Source organism: Zalophus californianus, chromosome 5, assembly GCF_009762305.2.
Source record: "Zalophus californianus isolate mZalCal1 chromosome 5, mZalCal1.pri.v2, whole genome shotgun sequence".
Lineage (NCBI taxonomy): Eukaryota > Metazoa > Chordata > Mammalia > Carnivora > Otariidae > Zalophus > Zalophus californianus.
This window is the reverse complement of record NC_045599.1, coordinates 98,049,490-98,055,489: the sequence shown is the minus strand read 5'-3', so window position 1 is coordinate 98,055,489 and position 6,000 is coordinate 98,049,490.

Genomic DNA, 6,000 nt, shown 5'->3' with positions numbered 1-6,000 from the left:
ACTGTAGACCAGTAGCAAACAGCTTGGTTCACGGACTACACTAGTATAGAAATTGTATAAGTTTCATCAAATGAGAATGATATGGTGTTCCTAAAGAAAAAAATCAGCTATATGATATTAACCTCTATCTGCTGCAGACACTAACTCAATGTGCTAGCATCACTATATTTTTTTTCTGAATTTGAACCCTGGCACAGACAGCCACTTTGGGGGCCTATGAGAGTGGAAATTAGTTTCTGTATCAGCAGCAAACTTTATTCTATAGTTTGGAACTAGAAAGAGAAAGTAAAGAAGAAGGTGGTTTACATATGTGAAAGCAAAGATACATGAATGGTGTTACCCTTTAAATCCTGTAGGTCTGAATGATAAGCATACCTCTTTTTTCCTGGAGGATTAAGCCCTTGAAGGCAAAAGATTCCTGTAAGAACACACCATTCTTTTCTCTGTAAATAAAGTTCATTTATCTTATTAGCTCCAATATAGGGTCAGGTAAATGTCCTGAAATAATAGGAGCAGGAACAATGCAAAAGCCATTCCTGAGAGAAGAAAGTGACCAAGAAGCCTATTTGTAGGGAAAACTTGTGTTGGCAAATGATTAAGGCAACATCCCATTGTGATAATGGTTTGTTAATCTTCACAGTCCAAAGAAACAGGGTCTAAAAAAGATCTCAGAGGTGACTGACTGGAGAAGAGAATCTCTATGAGACTCCATCCAGTTCTGGAAAGAGAGCTTTGTACAGAGTTACACAGCCAGGGCCATCAAGGAAAGATTAAAGAACAAACAGCTAAAACCTTAGGATTTTCCTAATTGCATAATCACCTGATTAGTGTAGGTTGAATTACATAATTGCACAGTGAGTCTTGACATTTCAAGACAGAGCATGCCATTCAAAAAGGGAAGTAGGGAGGGGTTTGGAGATGGGAGTTCACAGGGAAACACCATGGCCTGGCTGAACACTGTATACCAGGGAAAGCTCCAAAACACCACCAGCGTTCTCATCACAGCTTCTGACTTCCTCTTTTGCCAAGTGAGCAGATCACTGTGACAGGCGGTTTCTCCACTTAGTGAACTTAAGAAAAGTTAGCTTAATTTTGGATCTTAGGGAGTTCTTTGCTATTACAGGAAACACATTCTCTCTCTCTCTCTCTCTCTCTCTCTCTCTCTCTCGCTCCCTCCCTCCCTCTCTCTCTCTCTGACCTATCATCTATCTATCTCTATGTATCTATGTATCTATTTATCATCTATGTATCTCTATCTATGTATCTATGTATCTATCTTTCATCTATCTATCTCTGTATGTCTTCTTACCACTATTAAGCCTCCTAATTGTGTTGAATATAATTGATATGGTACTTGGCCCTTTACACACTTTAGAAAATAAACCCATTTGTGTTTTTGCCTTTCTTTTTGTTTGCTTTGCCTCTCTTCACTTCTTTTTGTCTTTCTAATGGCCCTCTCTTCTGACACTTCCATAAGTTGAAATGAGCCACAGTTTGTGAATATCTGAGATTTTAGAGTCAGATTTGTTCTTATTCAGGGTCTTTGACTTTTTGAATAGCTTTTTACCTTTTTACTCAATGATTATCTTTTTTAAAAGATTTATTTTGAGAGAGGGGAGGGGGCAGAGGGACAGAGGGAGAGAGAGTCTTAAACAGACTCCACACTGAGCACAGAGCCCAAGTTGGGACATGATCTCAGGACCCTGAGAGCACGACCTGCAAGAGTCAGATGCTTAACCGATTGCACCCCCGAGGCTCCCCTCTTTTTTTTTTACCACAGTGTAAAATATGTGTTTTAATTATCTGACTTCCTTCCAACAAGATATTGTGACTCTTAAAGATATAGTTGTTATTAATCCCCAAGAGAGACTTCAACTAAAAAAAAAATCACCTTTTGTTTGAAATTAATACTGAAATAAATTTATCTCAATTTATTCTCTTAGTAGAAGAAACTTGAACACAATTCTGTATCTATTGTTGCTAAATAATACTTCTATGATATATTTTTTCTCTATTTCTGTGTTTTATAAGATTCAGCTTTTTAGATTTTTCATAACCATGTTTTTATATCCAATAACTGATTTGTTGAGCAAAGCCCATATTTTAATAAGAACTCATAGTTACCACCTGTTAAAGAAGGAATTGTTGGAGTCAACTTGAAGTCACTCATCTGGGAATCCCACATGCTTCCAGCTAAATTTTCTGAGCCAGACATCCTCAAACATGCACATACACACTTCCCTCTAAGGTTCCATAGGTATATCAATGAAGATGCTTTTGCTTGCAAAAGAAAATTTCAACTGAAACTGGCTTAAACAATAAAGGTGTTTATAGTCTGCGTATGTGGAAGGAGAGAGGCAGGGCTGGCTGTAGGCATAGTTCCTCAGGCTTTAAGCTCTCCTTTTCTGTGATTTTCTTGACTCTGTTCTCCTCCCTGTGTTGGCATCATGCCATCATGGTCATCAAGTGACTGCCTCAGTATCATTAATCACATTCAGACATAAGGATGTCTGGGGGGGAAGTGGGGTGGGAGTGACTTTTCCTACTTGTTTATGCTTCTTAGTAGCAGGAAGCCTTTTCTAAGACCTCATTTCCACTCCCAGATGACTACACTTTATGTCTCAGTGGCCAAAGTTAGTTCACATGTCTGTTCCTAAAACCTTCAACCAAAGAAGATGGGATTATAATATTTAGTCTAGAAATGTCAGGATTTACCCCTGGGTTATTATGAATAGGATCACTATCCTCTGAATCACATGGAGGAAGAATTAATATTTTAACAAAACCAAGGTTTACCTAAGAGTTGGACAGATGAAGGGAATAAATTTTAGTTAGATAACTAATAGTGCTCTACAGAAAGGACAAGAAAAATTAGTAAGTGAATTTCATTTCACACCAGAAATCAATAATGAGATTTTGGCTCAAAATGTTCTAAATGAAAGTCAATCTTGGGGTTTTTTTTAGAGGGAAATATTTGGATCTGTAAGTTCTCTAACCCCATTATGAATAAAGCAAAGCAGATAATACAAACAGATAAAGAGAAGGGGAGATTCATGTTGATGTCATTGAGTTCTGACTACAGCCAGGTCTGAGGCTATCTTTAAATCTGGACTTCCAGATTTTTGAAACAATAAATTATCTTTTGTCCTAGACCCTGTTTAAATTAGGTTTCTGCCATCTGTAACCTTCTCCTATCCAAATTATATCTAATACGGATAAGGTTTCAAAATAAAAAGAAATAATATCTTCCTTCAGATTGGGTCCTTGCACCTTGACTTTAAAGCCAGTCTTAATGGGAATCATATAATGGTGAAGTTCATGTCTCTGCTATATTATTAAGAGCCTTGCTATAATTTTCTGAAACCAGAATAAACTCAAAACCTCTCTACTATTGTATGAGGGAGCAACAGGAAAAAATAACCACAAGCTTAGAAAAAAGGGTTGAATTTTCCTCAGATAAGGAAAAATGATGATGTACCCAAGACAGAAAGCCAAAAAAGATGAGGCCTGACAGGAACTAATGTTTAAATTTTATCGCTCCATGAACAAAGGACACTGCTGAGAACGAAGCAAGAGAAGACAAAACCTGGAAGGATTCTAAGCCAGAATTCTGTTGCTGACTTGTTATGATTTTAGAGAGTGACAGTTTTGAATGTAGACGTGATAGAAATATTTAAAGCATCCTAGACTAATTGGACAATGAAGAGTCACCAACATGATCCAAGTTTGATTTAAGAAAAATCAGTCTACAAAACTGTTAATTACTGATTAATTACAGTAGGAAGGGACCATAGATAGGGAGAAAAATAGGACACTTGCATTATTCTGGCCAGGAATGATAAAGGCTGACCTATATACTAACAAAAAGAAGGAGAAAATATTCTAAAGGTAAAATTTATTGAATTTATTGTAATAGGAAGATTATTAAAATTGTTGCCAGATGATTTGGTTTTTACTTCTGGCTCTGGTGATAGCTGTATGATCTCTATCAAATGTATAAGAACAAGAATTTGTATATAAATATCCACTAAGTTACCAAACTTACGAAGTTTCATATTGTTTTTCCTTGTTTGTGATGGTCTTCCAATTAGAGATCAATTGTTACATTTCCTGCACAGAAAAAATAGAAGTAACTCAAATATTATGGCCCTACCCACTTCCATCTACACTAGAATAGCAGTGAAATTTGAAGCTATTTAGTGTTGAGTGGCAAGTACAACTATTCAAAAACTTTCAGTGTACTAAGAATAAATGCAGCTAAAATAAAAACACTTAAGAGAAAAATATGTTGTTAAATGAGTTCATTGGTACTACCATATTAATTTACATCTGTCACATCTACAATCAGATGTATTCCACAGAAGCCAAATGTAATGTGACTCCATGGAGACTGTTATTTTTAAAAATATTTATTGTTTTCTTTTTATGTTCACATGTGAAGTGAATAAGCTGGCAAAAAGCAACCCTGCCAAAATTAATTGAATAAAAATATGAGAAATGTGCCTTTTCTTGGCTTCTCATAAACTAAAAGCTGCCATCTGATCTCTAGAAACTTAGATATAATCAAAGATGTGATAAGAAATGGGGGGGGTTTCTCCAACATAAACTGGAAAGCCTTAAAAGACAGTGAGCAAATAGGGTATAATTAAAAGCTATGAAAAAAACAGACATACCTGTAAGCCAGGGGTCAAAGCATTCCATGAATATACCACATAATAAATGGAAGAGGCTTGTGCACTTATTTGGTCCATTTAATGAACTTATTAATATACCACTGTTGTATTCTTCAAAATAGTCATGTTTATCCCAGTGAAATTACTGTTGCTGACATACATCTGAAATTCTTTTCTTAATTGTTTCTAATGCCTCATCACCCTCTTTTGAATGTCCATGGGAAGGGTAAATATTTCATTTAAAGGGAAGGATTATCACAGAGATAAATAATCAAAACCTAACTATATGCTGTCTATAATACATGCATTTTAAATACAAAGATATGGGTAGATTGGATGTAAAATAATGGAAAAATTATACTGTATAAACTGTAAACACAAAGCTGGCACAGCTAAATTAACATCCAACAAAGTAAATTTCAAAGCAAAGTATTATAAGATCTAAAGCAGAATATTAAATAATGATAAGAGAAACATTTCATTTGAAAGATATAGCAGTCCTCAATATATATGCATCTAATAAGTGAGCATTAAAATTCAAGAAACAAAATTGATAGAGCCAACAGGAAGGATAGAAAAAATTGCAGTCAGATTATAACATTTCTCAGTAATTGATAAAATAAGCAGACAAAAAGATACAGATGTAAACAGCACTATCATTCAACTGGATCTAATTAACATTTATAAACCCCCAAACACATATTAACCCACGTTAAGTCCCAAAACTATACAGTATACTTTATTTTCAATAGAAAGACTTCATATAGAGAATTCATGGAGATTGAGTAAATGTTGGAGCATAAGTCTCAATAAATTTCAAAAGTAAATGAAATTTTATCAGTATATTTTTTATCACAACATAAATCAATAATCAATAATAGTAAGATATCAACAAAAAAAACTCAAATATTTGAAAACCAACTAATTTATTTTTAAATAACCTGTGGGTCAAAGAGAAAATTGCAAATTAGAAAATATTTGAACTGGATGTCAATGAAAACACAATATGTCAAAATTTGTGGGACAAAGGTAAAGCAGTGCTTAGAGGAAAGCATATAGTTGTAAATGTCTATATTAGAAAATAAGAAAGGTATAAAATCACTGAGTAAGTTTTCACCTTTAAAAATGAGGGAAAAGAAGAGCAAGCTTAGTAGAATTTAGGAATAATAAAAGATAAGGCTGGGTATTAATGAAATAAAAAATAAACAATAGATAAACTGACCAAGCCAAATTGGGCTATTTGAAAATATTTATAAAATTGGTAAGCCCCTAGCAAAAGTTTTCAGAAGGGGGCGCCTGGGTGGCTCCGTCAGTTAAGCGGCTGCCT